Source organism: Trichosurus vulpecula, chromosome 3 (assembly GCF_011100635.1).
Source record: "Trichosurus vulpecula isolate mTriVul1 chromosome 3, mTriVul1.pri, whole genome shotgun sequence".
Taxonomy (NCBI): Eukaryota; Metazoa; Chordata; class Mammalia; order Diprotodontia; family Phalangeridae; genus Trichosurus; species Trichosurus vulpecula.
This window is the reverse complement of record NC_050575.1, coordinates 273,535,044-273,551,469: the sequence shown is the minus strand read 5'-3', so window position 1 is coordinate 273,551,469 and position 16,426 is coordinate 273,535,044.

Below are 16,426 nucleotides of genomic sequence, written 5' to 3'. Positions count from 1 at the left end.
TAAGTGTTTTTACTGTGAGGTAGGTGCTATTATTATCCCGGTTTTAAAATTGAGGATTCTCAGGCAGACCCAAGTTAAGTGTCATGCTCAGTTACAGAGCTACTAAGTGTCTGAGATCTTCTTGACCTTGGGCCCAGTGCTCTATCCACTGTACAAGAAAATCCTCATCCTCAGGAGCTTACATTCTCTTTTTTTTCTAATTTATTCATTTTTAATTTATGGAATAAAACAGGCATTTTCATAACATAGTATAATAAAAAGATGATTGCATATGAAACTGCAATTCTATGATGTATAACTTGCTATTCCTTTTAAATATACAACAAAGTTATATAAACTTATTTTTTCTCTTTTTTTCCTCCCCTCCCCTTACTCTAGAGATGGCTACCATTAGATCCAAATAGGTGTATATGCATATACATATATGTGTGTGTATGTATATATACATATGTGTAAAATATTCTATTCATACTTCTATTTATCAGTTCTTTCTCCAGATGCATCTTTTCTTCATATGTCCTTTACAGTTAATTGGGGGATTTATATTAGTCAAAAGAACTTATTCACTCAAAGTTGTTCTTAAAACAATATTGTTGTTACTGTATACAGTTTACTCTTGGTTCTGCTCATTTTGTTCTTCGTTATTTCATGCAAATCTTTCCATGTTTTTCTAAGATCATTGAGCTCATCAGAGCTTAGGTTCTAAAAGGAGGAAACAACATATAAAAAGGGGTGGTAGCCAGGGAGAAGGTATTGTGGTTTGTAAAGTTACAGGCATGATGAGTGTAGGCATTAGAGAAATAGTTTGACAAACTCTTTCCTGTAACAACGTCAGTATTGATTTCATCATAGTTCTGATACAGGAAAAAGTGGGGAAAATGTAGGGGGTGTTGGGCAGTAGAAGGTTGGTTTGTGAACGTGATGGTATGCTCTCTACCATGCCCTATAAACCTCAGTCATGCAAAACATATTTCTGCATTAGCCATGTTTTGAAAAAAAAAGAAGAGAAAAACTGCTTCAATCTTCATTCTGAGTCCATCAGTTGTTTCTCTGGAGGTGGACAGCTTTTTATATCACGAATCCTCTGGAGTTATGGTCGATCATTTTATTGATTGGTTACTAAGTTTTTCGTAGTTGGTTAACTTTACAATATTGCTGTTAATGTGCAGATTGTTCTCCTGGGTCTACTCATTTTACCTCAGTTCATTTAAGTCTTCCCAGGTTTCTCTGAATCCATTCCCTTCATCATTTCTTAGAGCACACTAATACTCCATTATATTCATACACTATAACTTGTTAAGCCATTCATTCCCAAATTGATGACCATCTCCTCCATTTCAAATCTTTGCCACCACAAAAAGAGCTGATAAATACACACATATGTATATGTATATATGTATATGCATATATGTATATACACACATGAGTCCTATTCCTTTTTCTTTCTCTTTGGGATATAGACCAAGTAGTAGTATTGCTGGATCAAAGTATACATACATACATATGTATATATGTATGTATATATGTATATATATACATATATACATATGTGTGTGTGTGTGTGTGTGTGTAGTTGTATAATAGTCCTTTGCACACAGTTCCAAATCATTCTCCAAAATGGTTGGACTAGTTAACAGCACAGTAGTATACCTATTTTCCCACATGTCCTCCAGCATTTGTTATTTTCCTCTTCTGACATCTTCACAAATTTAATAAGTATGTAGTGGTACCTCAGAGTTGTTTTAATTTTCATTTCTTTAAATATAGTAATTTAAATGGTGATTTAAAGCATTTTTTCACGTGACTATTGATAGCTTTGATTTCTTCTTCTGAACACTGCCTGTTTGTATCCTTTGACTATCAATTGAAGAATAGCTCTTATTTTCTTAAAATAAATGTGGCTCAGTTCTCTATATATTCGAGAAATGAGACCTTTATCAGAGAAACTTGCTTTCCATTTCTGTATCCCTCCCCCCTGCCTCCATTTCCTGCTTTTCTTTGAGTTTTGGCTACATTATATTTGCACAAAACCTTTTAAATTGCATGTAATCAATATTATTCACTTTATCTACCATGAATCTCTTTATCTCTCATTTGGTGATGAACTCTTTCCCTATTTATAGATCTGACAAGCAATGTCTTCCATTCTCCCTTAATTTGCTTATGATATCACCCTTTATGTCTAAATCATATACTCATTTTGAATTTATCTTTGTATAGGGTGTGAGATATTTGTCTATGCCCTCTTATCACCAGATTAATTTCCAGACTAGTTTTCATCAAATAATGAGTTCTTCGCCCAATAGCTGGGATCTTTGAGTTTATCAAATACTAATTTACTATACTTATTTGCTTTTGCATAATATGTACATAATTTATTCTCTTGATCAACCAGTCTTTCTTATCCAGTAAAAATTGTTTTGATGATTATTGCTTTGTAATATAGTTTGAAATCTGGTACTGCTAGGTCTCCTTCCTTCACATTTTTTCCATTTATTCCTTCGACATTCTTGACCTTTTGTTATTCTAGGTGAATTTTACTAATATTTTTTCTAGCATTATAAAGTAATTCCTTGGCAGTATAAACAGAATTATAGCCCCTTGGGCATAGTTTCAAATTGTACTCCAGAAGGGTTGGATAAGTTCACAACTCTACCAACAGTGCATTAGTGTCCCAATTTCCCCACATCTCTTTCAACATTTCTTGTTTTCACTTTTTGTCATATTAGCCAATCTAATGAGTGTGAGGTAATTTGGGAATTTTAAATTTATGTTTTTCTAGGTTTTTTTTAAAATTGCATTCCTGATTTATTTATTTCTTCTCTCTCTCTTTTATTGAGAGAAATGCAGAGATATAAAATTTCCCCTAAGTATTGCTTTGCTATATCCCAGAAATGTGGGTATGTTTCATTGTCATCATTATCTTCAAACAAATTATTGATTACTTCTATGATTTGTCCTTTGACCCACTCATTATTTAGAATTAAATTATTTGGTTTCCAACGAATTTTTAATCTGTGCTTTAAAGGCCTTGTGAATGTGATTTTTATTGTATTATGGTCTGAAAAGGGTACATTTATATTTCTGCTTTTCTACATTTCTTTGTGAGATTTTCGTGCTTGAATACATGATCAACTGAGGTAGCTAAGTCTTCCATTTATCCTACTTCTATTTAGACTATCTCCTCCTGAAAATGTTTTGCTTCTGACCACTACCTCCCTTAATCTACCCTCCTTCTTATCACCCCTCTCCCATTTCTTTTCTTTTCCTACATCCCTGTTGGGTAAGAAGAATTTCTATACCCATTTGTGTATATATATATATTCTTCCCTCCTTGAACTAGTTCAGATGGGAGGAAGGTACAAACATTGCCTACTCCACGCCCCATCCCCCTTCACTGTAAAAAACTTTTCCTTGTGCGCCTTTTTTATGTGAGATAATTTCCCCTAATCTTCCTCTCCCTTCCACCTTCTCCCAGTGCAGCCTTCTTTCTCACCCCTGAATTATTTTTTTGAGATCATCCCAACATAATAGGCACATTCATATTCTCTAAGTAAACTCCTTTTAACATCCATAATGATAATAAAAGTTCTTAGGAGTTACATGTATCATCTTCCCATACAGGAATATAAACAGTTAAACAATTGTTAAGTCCCTTATGATTTCTCACCCATGTTTATCTTTTTATGCTTCTCTTGAGTCTTGTATTTGAATGTCAAATTTTCTATTCAGCTCCGGTCTTTTCAACAGGAATGAATAAAAGTTCTCTATTTCATTAAATATCCATTTCCCCCCGTAGGATTATAGTTACTTTTATTGGGTAGGTTATTCTTGGTTGTTATACTGATTGCTTTGCATTCTGGAATATTGTATTATAAGTTTTCTGCTCCTTTAAAGTTGTAGCTGCTAAATATTATGTGATTCAATACTATAGTTCTACAGTATTTGAATGATTTCTTTCTGGTTGCTTGGAGTATTTTCTCCTTGACCAGGAAGTCTTGGATTTGGGCTACAATATTTCTAGAGATTGGATTTTGGTATGTCTTTCAGGATGTAATTAGTGGATTCTTTTAATTTTGCTATGACCTCTAATAGTTCTAAGATATCTAGACAGTTTTCCTTTATAATTTCTTGAAATAATGTCTAGACTCTTTTTTTTCTTAATCCCCCAAAACAGTCTTTTTCTGTTAAGTTTTGTGTCTCTTTTACCATTTGTGATTTTTGAGGAATTATTTTCTTCATTATTTTTGTGCCTCTTTTACCAAATGATTAATTCTCTTTTCATAATTTTCTTGCATAGCTCTCATTTCTTTTCCGAATTTATCCTCTACCACTTTTATTTGATTTTAAAAATAATAATTTTACTCTTTTCTTTTAAAAAAAATTATTTCTTTAGTTCTTCTAGAATCCTTACACTTATGTCCAATCTGCACTTTTCTTTGAGGCTTTACTCATAGATGTTTTCAAATTGTTATTTTCTTCTGAGTTTGTCATTTGAGTTTCTCTGTCACCACAGTAACTTTTCATGCTCAGGTTATTTTCTGGTTTTTGCTCATTTTCCAAGGCTATTGGTCTTTGGTCTTTATGTTTAAGTTGGGCTCTGCTCACCTCTGTGGGGGGTATGATGTTTGGTCTGAACTTTTGTCCTGTATGTCCTTCTGCTTTTTTCATTGCCCAGTGACACCCTTTTTGCTGGTGTGATCCTGGGAGAGGTCCGGTTACTGTCTTAGTCTGTGCTCTGGTTCTTACCAGATGTATTTTTCCTGTAGGGTCCCTACTCCATTGTCATTAGAACTATTCCTCTTCCGTTTGGAACTGTGACCAAGAACTGGCTTATGGACACCAAAAGGGATACAATCTAGAGCTCAGTGCTGGTACAGGGGTTCCCTGGGATCTCTTTCTGACCAGATGCCCGGTCCCCTGAACACTGACTGAACTGGTCCCTACTGCTACTGCTACCATCACAGGCTGGTGTTTCTGCCAAAACTGGTGCTCTTTCTGCTACATTACACTCCTGGACAGCCCCCTCCCCAGTGCCTATAGACCTATCCTTCTGTCTTTCTAAGCAGCTGTGAGCTGGAAAAAAATAACTCACTGTGCCTTTTTGTTTGTTTTTCTTCTCAGAATTTAGTTTAAAGTTGTTATAGGGGAGAAGTCAGAAAAAATGCTGGCTTCACTCTGCCATCTTTGTGCCCCCGCCCCTGAATTTTTTTTCCTGATAGCCAAAATTTGCAAAGTAAGGGAAAGTCCTTCTATTGGAGGATGGCCAAACAAACTGTGGCACATGAATGTAATAGAATATTATTTTGCCATAAGAAATGATAAATTGAGCAGATTAAGAGGAGACTAGGAAGAAATAGGAACAAGCATTTATGCAGTACCTCCTACATGCCAGGCACTTGTACTAAGCATTTTACAAATATTACTTCATTTGATCCTCACAACAAGCCTGGGATGTAGGTGATATTATTATCCTTATTTCACAGATTAGGAAACTGGGGGAAACAGAAGTTAAGTGACTTGCTTAGGGTCACACAGCTAGTAATTGTGTGAGGCCAAATTTGAACTCATATCTTTTGAATCCTGGCCCAGTATTCTGTCCACTGCACCACCTAGCTGGCTCAACTGTTACAGAGTCAAGCTCACAGAATTAGAACAGTTTTATAATTCTGCTAAAGAGCAGAACAACTTTGCATGACTTGAGAACTCTCAGCAATGCAATGATGAATCATGAGTTTGGAGGACTGAAGATGAAACACACTGCTCACTTTCTGCCAGAGGTGTGATGCAAATGCATGTAATGTAGAAAGAGATTTTTTTAAAAGGTCTCTTATAGGAAGTGTCACTTGAGCTGAGACTTAAAGGAGTTAGGAGTCCTTAGAGACCAAATTGAGGAGAGAAAACACTCCAGACATGGAGGAAAGCCTGAACAAAGGTGTGGAGATGGGATCTGGAATAGTGAGTACAGGAACCATTAAGTAGGGCAGTTGGACTGAAAAATAGAGGGGATACTTAGTCCTCGACATATATCCTGTGACCTAGTAACACTGCCCTCTTGGTTGTTCCATGAACAAGACACTCCATCTACTGCCTCATGGCTGTCCCCCATGCCTGGAATGCTCTCCTTCATCTGTCCTCACTACTGATCTGACCTCCCTGGCTTCCTTTAAGTCCCAACTAATTTCTCACCTTCTACAGAAAGCCTTTCCCTACCCCTCTTACTTATAATGCCTTTCTTCTGTTCATTTTCTCCTAGTTGCCCTGTATGGGAAATGGTGGGAGGACTAGCACCTCTGATGTGAGGGCTTGCTGAGCCCTTTTCATAGCTGCTCATCCACCTTTGCTGTCCAGCTGTCACCCAATTCTCATCTGTGTTTCCAAGAAACTATATAATACACAGCAGCCACATCCAAGTAAAACTGTCATGACAGATGGGCTAAAGCAGGTTGAGGGTAGCCAAGGAAGAGTCTTTAAACACATTGGTGAGTTAGGGGAAATGCCTACCCCCAAGCATGTGAAGACTTCTCCCAGAAGAAGGGGCTAATGAGAACAATTTGTTCCAATGGCCAAGGAGGCAGCTGAAGCAGGCACTGCAGATCACTTAGAGCTTGGTCAGACATTGAAGACACCAAGGTCATCCATAGCATCCCAGGCCACCACTAGTTGTCTTGACTTTTGTCTTACCACTGGTCTTTAATGACTGGAAGAGAGAGTGAGGCTGATGACTTTTTACTACTCTGCCTCACTTAAATCTAATTCACATACAAGTTAAGACATTACTCATTCATATTGTCATTGGTCCTCTTCTAAAACAAAGGATGAACGACAACAACAATTTTTCATACGTATAGCTTGCTTTGTCTGTGTCTGTTTGCATGTTCTCTCTCCCCATTAGGTTCTAAGTTCCTTAAGGGCAGGGATTGGCTTTTGTCTCTTTTTGTACACCTGGTACTTAGTACAGTGCTTGGAATATAGTAGGCACTTAAATAAATGTTTATTGACTGTATAAGAAAGTATGTTTGACCATCATCTCTGGCTAGTAAAAGTTCATTGTTTTGCATAAAGAAAATGGTCACTGGAGGGCTTATTTCCACAAAGACTTTTTCCTGTCCCTTGAATCATCTTGGTGACTCTACTCTTCCCCTCTATAGGGACTGTCAAAATATTTTATTTTCTCAGTGGAATATCATTCCTTTTGCCTCAGTCCTTATGAGATTTAGGAAAGATATGATCCTCTGTTGCAAAAAAAATTGCTACAACCACCACAGAAAGAGGTGAGTGTGGCCTCTTTCCAGATGTACTTGCCAGACCCTGTCTGCTCACCCAGTACAGTATATAACCATGACAGAAGGAGGCTAGACAGTCCAGAGAGTCAAAGCCCTGCTGTATCAGGGGTTACTGCTCTAGATCTGCCTGTGTGGTCTCAGCCCAGGACACCCTCGTCAGTCTTTGTCTGCAGCCTGTAGCATCTCCCTCAGGCACATACCCCACTCTGTTTATTTGGAGTGTCCTGCTAATCTACTTTCTCATGAGTACAAATTATCTGGACTTCATATTTTCAGATTCTTATTTCTCTAAGTACTCTTCCAGAGCTCTGGGGATAGGGAGAGAAGAAAAAAAGCAGGAGAAAGTAGAAGCAAGAGGTCTTCTAGGAACCTGTCGTTTTCTGTTTTGAGGTGTTTTGGGGTTTTGAGCCAGTGTTAAATGGGCTGGGAAGACTGCATCCTTGTTATCTCCCAAGTTTGGCTTCCCTCCTGGCACCCACTATCCATATTGTTATCGTTTTTCCTTTCAAATTTTCTCCGAATTAGAGAGTTGTCCTTGGCATCCTGAACCTGAATTGAGCCATGATTCTCGTTCCCCACTGGAACCTTGGTTCCCGAGAAAGGGAATCCTGCTGGATGTGAGATAAGCAGTCTGGAGATATGGCCAGGCTTTTCCTCCCCCCCACATTTGTGTTTTTTATATTGAGCCATTGAACTTGGCAACCAAGCTGAGACTTACTCTGGTACCTTTTCTAGGCTTGGGAGATAGTCCCTACAAGCAGATGTTTTCTGCCCTGGAGACGTGGTCTCCCCAAAAGCTGCCTGGCAGAATAGGTAAGATTTTGTGGCTTTTAAATTATACTTCCCAATGTCCTCCACCCCACCCCACTCCCCTGTTTCATAAACACTATTATTTGGGTTCTGTGTGCACAGTGCAGTCTGTATCAATCCCACGGCCCAGAGAAATGTCTAATTCCATCTCGTGTGGCTTTCAAAAGAGGGAAATGATAAGCTTGTGGCATTCACTAGCACAGTCATCGAGACCAACTATTAAAACACATCATGGTGCATTAACATTTTTGCTGTGCTGCCACAAAACAGAATGGCACAGTCAAGGATTTTAGGAGGTGTTTTTCCCTTCCATGGAGGGCTGCCCAGATCTTTAAGCACCTTTTCCCCCAACCTGGGGAGGAGCCAGAACCTATCATGGAACTCAATGCTCAGCCAGATCAGATAGTCTACAGCTGCCAACTGAGGCTCTCATATCAGAGGGAGGCAGGCCATGTGTGTCATTCCCTTCCCTCCTCCCCACGGCCCCCTCTCCATATAATAGTTTGCTGGCAGAGGGAGGATACAGCTGTCTGTCCTGTCCTCTAACCTGCCAACTACTCACCAGGCTCTTGTAGACTTCTCTGTCATTTATTAGCCGAACACTTTGTTCTTTAGGGTTCCCAGGGACTAAAGAATGTGCATCCTAGCAAGCTCAGCATGTGAGTTGTCTATATTAATAAGCAAACATAAGTTTCTGCTTAAATTGTTTATATTATTCCTGTAACCCAGGGACTATAGAGCATGACTACAAAAGATTTACAAGCCCAGAATGCCAATTATTTACACTAATTACAGTATGAAAAGTCTAACTTGGATTCTATGCCTTGGCATGGAGGGGGACTCTGCATTCTTAAGGGTCATCCTAGAGAAGCATAAATTCTGGTCATTTCTTCTAAGCTGAAGAGATTTAGAGTAAGAACCTGGAGAGAGTGAGAGCTGGATTTGGGTTAAATCTTTTGGGTTCAAATGACAGATATTCTACTTACTACCAGTGTGACTTTGGGCAAGTCTTTAAGCAAGCTTTTGGGCAAGGCTTTAAAATCTCCATTTCCATACCTGTAAAATGGAGGTAAAGTAGATGCCTACCACTAGGGAGCAGAATGCAAGATTCAGCTTGGTTCTATTCTTTGCTCTTGGTTCTATTCTGCACAGTAGGTAGGTAGCTAGCTAGCTAGCTGGCTAGCTAGCTAACAGGTATTTATTAAATGCTTACTATGTATTAAGCACTAGGGATAGAAATGCCAGTGAAAAGAAAGATATATACTGCCCTCTAGCAGTTTATATTTGAATGTGCGAAGACAACCCACAGATTGGTGCTGAGAAGTGGGAAAGGGGCAATAAAGGTATTCATTTTGAAGTCCAGAAAGGCAGAAGCACAGCTGAGAGGGAAATCAAGAGTCACTGGCTTGGGGCCCTCTCTAAAATGGAGGCCCCCTAGAGGAATTCCACAATGGGAGAATTGAGGAGGGGTGCTATATAGCAGCAGAAGGATGTTCCAGAGTGAGAGAGGGTGGATATTCCAGGGTGAGATTTCAGATGAGGTATGGTTCTAAAGTCTGGAAATTCAGAAACACAGCTAGGAGGAGAATGAAGTTTGACTGGCCTGGACCCCTGTCCAATAGAAGCCCCAGTAGGAATTTACCAATGGAAGAGGCCTGGCATAGCTATTGCTTAGTAATCTATTTCCATTCTCTTTTCAGGAAGATTTATGAGTGTTATATCCTTAGGGTTACTGTGATGTCCTACTTTGGTATCTCATTGCCATGTGAAGGCCATCCTAAGTTCTCATAGGCTATTCTACTAGAGTCCAATCTTTGCCAGGTTCTACCACGCAGGAAAGGTTTTAAGTATCATTCTAACAACAGACTGGGACTGCTCCCAAAAAACAGTCTAACTAAATACATATAGGTTCATTACCAGTAGGTCAGGTACTTGGTAACCCGTGAGAAAAAGAAAAATTCAAAATGGCTCTTGGTCTTGGCCAGCTCCTTTGTGTTTCTACAGTGTGATAAGAGAGTAGTAGAACAACAGGCGGAAGTCATTGAGAATCATAAGATCGTGTCTTCTGGTACTCTATCTTCTCTGCCAAGCTATCCAAAGGAAAGAGAATCCTTTAACTGTGCAGGTAGAATTCAGCTGCCTTAAATGAAATGGGCATAGAAGACCAATTTTTGTTTCTTCATGATGTCATCATCTTAGTTCTGGAATGGTTCCAGAATGTTGGATCTTGAATAAGAACCTGGATTTATCCCTGTGGGTCCTATCAGACTTTCCCACCTCCTACTTCAAGTCAAGGAGGTGTGTTGGTCTAACAAATCTCTCTTGTGAAGCACTCTCTGATAATAACTAACATTAGATAGGGCAAGAAACGTACAATGTTGTCTGACTGGAGAGATGTGGATCTTTTTTGAAAGTCTTTGAAAACAGGAGAGATTTGTTTTGGTCTTAGAAGTGTCAACCAGTCGATTAACATTTATTAAGCACCCACTATAGTCAAGTGGGGCAGCCAGGTGGCACAGTGGATCGATCTCTGGCCCTCAAGTCAAGAGGACCTGAGTTCAAATCCAGTCTCAGACACTTACTAGCTGTGTGACCCTGGGCAAGTCATTTAACTCTCTTTGCTTCAGTTTCCTCAAACCACTCCAATATCTTTGCCTGGAAAACTCCAAATGGGGTCACAAAAAGTCATAAATGACTAATTGACAAAACAACAGCAACAACATGTGCCAAGCAGTGTGTTAAATCATGAAGAATACAAAAAAGGGCAAAAGATAGTCCCTGCTCTCAAGGAGCTAATGAGGGAAATGACTCACAGTACAATGGGAGAGACAACTATGTACAAGCAAGATATACAACAGATAAATTGGGAGTAGTCTCAGAAAGAATTGATCTAGCCTGAGGACAGAGGAATTAGGCACAATGACCTCTTTTTCTAATGCTATAGTCTGTCAGATTTAGAATCCATAGTGTCCTTCAAAATGCTACTTAAATATTCCATAACATCCAGACTGTGTTTATAAAGGTTTAACAGTCAGGGTTCTTTGAAAAAAAAAAGTGTATACATATACTTTTAAGTTTAATCTGAATTATTAACACTTTTTAAAATTCAGGCAATTAATAAAACAGTAAATCAAGCCCCAATTTGTAGTGATTGCTGATTTCCAAGGTGTAAATGTTCACACTCTCAAAATACAGCTAGAGGTGGTTGTAGCATACCCCAACCTACTTAGAGAAAACTTTTCCTGGGCCCTCTAGCTATTAGTGTTCCCCCACATTTACCTTGAACTGGTGAAAAACAGTTTGACTGATGTGCCTCTCTTCCTCATTCCCTCCCCCTCTCCCTTGATGTATGCTAAGAATAATGAACCCATCCAGAGACTGGGCATTCCCCTCCCAGCTTCTTGTTGGATGGCACAGTCAGAGAGCTCTTTCCCTGCATTCCTGCTCCTCATTCCTCACTCCTTATTAGGCAATTTAGAAAAAACCTCATTTCACTGGTCCTGATAGACTACTATCTTTCCCTGTGCATGACAGGGCAGTCTCCTGTTGTTGCCAGCTGGCTCTTTGTTTAGAACTCTATATAAAAAGTTTGTGCCCTGAGGGATTCTGGGCCTTCAGCTGTTATACAAAAGCCACTTCACAGTTTCACCTTTGGAAGTCACCCCACTTTGTGCTGCCATCAAGCAAAGACAATGGAGGCTTGTTCTCTGTTGACATCTGTTCTCTTCCCCCTCTTGTGAGTAGTGGTAAAGTTTTGTGAGCTGCTCCCTATCGCCATGGCCATTCTACTCTTCTGTATCTGCATTCTCATGTAGTACACATTCATTTATATCATTTGCATCTGTTTTCTACATTTTTCTACAAACTCACGAAGCATGTGCTGTGTGCTGTCTGCACTGATAGAATGTATGGCTCTTGACGAGGGATTATTTTTTTTTCTCTTTATTCTCAGCACTTAACACGGTAGCTGGAGTCTAATGGGTGTTTAATAAACTCTTGTCAATTAATTGTTTGCTGTGGGTCAAACTGCTGTGAGGCATATAGTTGTAATAGACAAAAATTTCAACCTGATTTCTTTCAAGCCCTGAGGCTATAGATCCATACTCATTGGGATGATTTTGTCAGTTTATCCATTTTCTATTAAATAAAAATATTCTTAAATAAAAATTCAACTTTAAAAATCTTCACAGTAACATACAGTGTCTTAAAAGCCTTAGTATAACTTAAAAATATACTAAACCTCCTGGGACACCCTGTACAACTCTAATCCTTTTTTCTTTGTTGGGGGGGGTGGTGGTGTCTTTCTTTAAAACATTAATACTAATAGCTAACATTTCCTTAGCTCTTTCCAGTTTTCATTTTTTTCTTTTTTACATTTCTTATTTCTGCACCATAACCCTGTGAGTTAGGGCTGGCAAAGTCTTCCTGTCCCCATTTTACAGATAAAAAAGTGGAGGCTCAGAGAAATTGAATGATTTCCCCCACAACCAAACAGCTGCTGAATGGCAGAACTATCTGTTGAAGCCTGGTCTTCTGATTCTCAATCCAATGCTTTTTCTACTATATGTATCATGTTCTAATTTGCACATCAGCAGATGCTAATCAGTGATGTCACCTGGCTAGTCTTTTCTATCTGAATGAGGAGGGTGCCATCATTTGAGCCTCAGGTGGTGGTATTTGAGGAAATGAAATGAGGTTTTAGAGAATACAGCCCCAAAACCCAACAGAAGAAATGTGGAAAGGGCAGCTGATGATTTAGAAAAAAAACACATTCTGAATTGTGTAATAACATTTATGAGAAATGACTTGGGAAAAATTTGGATCAGCTATTATGATCCAATTCCATTTTCTAGTTGTCCTTTATAAGTAGGTATCAACTTGAAAACTCTGATTAATGCAATGATCAACTACAAGTCTAGATGGCTGAAGATGAATCGCACCACCTCTTTTCAGGGAGGCGATGGGCTTAAAATCCAGAATGAGACACGAATGTTTGGGTATGGCCAGTGTAGGAATTTGTCTTGTTGGACTATGCATGTTTGTTGTTAGGGCTTTTTTGTTTGTTTGTTTGTTTATTATTCAAGTTGGGGAGGTAGTGGGTGGGAGAGACAATATGTGCTTATAAAAATAAATTAAAAACATTAGTACTTCAGAGACCTAATTATGACAAACTGTGCTGAAAATGTAGTTCTAGGGCAGTTTGCTTTCACTCCAAAACCTTCCCACCATCTCTGGCTTCATACATGAGCTCTCATAGGAGTTAGGAATATACTATGCATCAGACCATCCAAGATAATAAATATCCTCATTTAATGAGGTTATACCATGGTAACTCCACATTCTGATATTTCCCTGGCACTTACAGTAGGTTTTATATCTCCCACCTGCATTAGCTTCTCTCACAGGTTTCCAAACTTGTATGTCCTCACTAAGTCTGGCATCAATATGGTGAGTCACCAGGCATCCTGAGGAAGGGTGAATTGGCTGACATTAGAAAAACAGAGCAAGTTAAAGCTTTGGTGCTGATGTGTATTGGGAACCAGGCTGTGAGTGGCTGCTGTTCTTCCAGGATGGGTTAGATATTAAGAGCTGGTCTCAAACAAACAGACAGAGACCAAAAAACAAAAGTATCTTAGGTTTCTCCCCTAACAGGAAGGATGTTGGGACTGTGGGAGAAATAAGCTTTCCTTTGCTTTGCTGCTGTGAACGATGGGGGAAAATGAAATTTTACTATCTCCACTATACCTTCAAATAGACATCTAACCTTATTGATTTGAGAGTCTCCTTCACTGATGTAGACTGCAATTCTTACATGCCTGTGCATCCTGTGTGATTTTCATCCATGTCCTCTCCAAAGTTTACCACCTGATGTCCTTACTTTTTCCTAACATTATTAGGGTATCAAGGGAACACTCTGATTCCCCTCTTCTCCTCTGCTCTTACTATATCACCAGCCTACCTTTTCTTTCTGTCATACAGAATATTATCTCTACTATATAATATTAAATTTATTGGCTATAAAGAGAGTCTGGAAAGGGTGGCTTACTAGTTAAATGATTGTGAGTGATTCACTTAACCTCTCTTGTAAGAGTTAAGCATACAATGACAAAAATGAAACAATGTCTGCCCTCAAGGAAGTTACATTCTACTTTGGGGTGGGGTAGGAGGTGATACAAGGTGTGTATGTATCAGTAAGTACAAAGTATTGATTTATTTCTGGATGGGGGGAGAGCAGTAACTACTTGGGGAAAATCAGGAAAGGCCTCATGTAGGAGATGGCACCTGAGCTACCTCTTGCAGGGAGTTAGGGGTTTCAAAAAGTAGAGGTGAGGAGGAAGAGCATTACAGGCACAGGGAATAATGTGTGCAAAGGTAGATAGAATAGTGTGAAAAGCATAGGGAATAATTTGAGGTGAATCTGGAAAAGTAGGCTGAGATTGAGAAGAATCAAACAAAAGAGTTTGTATTTTATTTAAGAGGTAATAAAGAACCACCAATGTTTCTTGAACAGAGTCAGACCTGTTCATTTAGAGTATTCATTTGTTGGCTATTTGAAGCATGAGTTCAAGAGTGAGACTAACAGGGAGGCCAATGAGAAGGCTGTTGTAATGGTCCAGGTGAGTGGTGGTTGTTGTTGTGTTTGTTCTTCGTTTTCAAAGAGGACCACGACATCAGGGAAATGATGACATGACTGGCAGTTGACTTTGATTTGAGTGAGGGAGGGTTGTGTAAGGTAACCAGCCTCACTTTCTCCTCCAGAGCCATCTGGGTCCAGTGACCAGGTATTTATCAGGATGACTGCAGATGACCCAGGATGCAATGAGAGTCTGAGCCAGAGTGCTGAACGTAGGAATGAAGAGGTTGGATGTGAAAGATATTATGAAGGTAGAACTGGCAGAAGTAGACAACTGATTGGCTATAGAAGGTGAAGTATAGGGAGGGGTCACATACCAGGAAGATGCTGCTTCAAACACCACTTATTAAAAGTTATCAACTTGTTATTATTGCTGTTGTTTGTCCTTCAATTTGGAAGAAGACCAAGGACATTACAGTCATGTCTTGACTTGCCCCACACCCCAACACCCCCACCCGCACTTCAGTCATTCTGTGATAGAAATCTAGGTGATTTGGAAGGCAAATCAGATCTTTTAAGCCATAAATCCCTTCAGAGAATCACACAATTGTAATATTGGAAGGGTCCTTAGATATCCATCTACCCAGGCATTTAGTCCAATTTGTCTTCTGTTTTTAATCTCTTCTCTTTCCAATCCATCCTCACACAGCTGCCAAAGTCATCTTCACAAAGATAGATCTGGTCTATCTATGTTATCTTCCTGGCACAAGAGTCTTCAATGGCTCACTACTGCCTCTTGAAAATACAAATTGGTCAGCTCGTCATTTAAAGCCCTTAATAATCTGGAGCCAACCTACCTTTCCAGAATTATTGCCCCTTCATGTCGATGGCACATTTGATATTTCATTTTTTACTTTGTGCCCCCAGGACCTAGCAACATGCATGGCACATAGTAGGTGCTCAATAAATGCTCCTTGGTTATTTGATTGGTTGACACATACCACGTTCCAGCCAAACTAGCTTGTTCATTTCCCAAACTTGGCATCCCATTTTCCACGCACTCATTCTTCTTCACCACCTCCTATCAGATTCTCTAGCTTCCTTCAAGGCTTAAATCAGGTGTTGCCTGTTCCAGTAAGGTTTTTGTAATTCTCCTAACTTTTACTATTCTCTTCCTTCTCAAATTACCTTGTATTTGCTTAACTGTGTAAATGTGGTATCTCCCCTCCCCCCACTCCATCCCCCCACCCCAATAGAATGTAAGCTTTTAGAGGACAGGACTTTCATTTTGTCTTTGTATCCCAAGCATTTAGTTCTGTAACTTCCATGGAGGAGGTGCTACATACATGGTTGTGTAATTGAATTATCTCATTTTATAGAAGAATAAACAGATGGTCCCCGAGAGCCAGATGGATTAGTTCAAAGTCATACACCTAGTACCAGTGTAGCTAGCAATAGAGACCTCATGTCTAGTAAGCTGTATTAAAAACAATAACAATAGCTTCCATTTATATAATATTTTAAGGTTTGCAAAGTGCTTTACATGGGATCTCACTGGATCTCCAAAATGACACTGAAAAATAGGTGCCATTTTTATCCCCATTTTACAAATGAGTAAATCAAGGCTGAGAGTGATTAAGTGGCTTACCTAGGGTCACACAGCTAGTAAGTGTAGGAGGCAGGATTTGAACTGAGGGCTTCCTCACTCTACTGGGCCCTCTCCAGTTGTCCTGATCTTTATCTGGCCACTGGACCC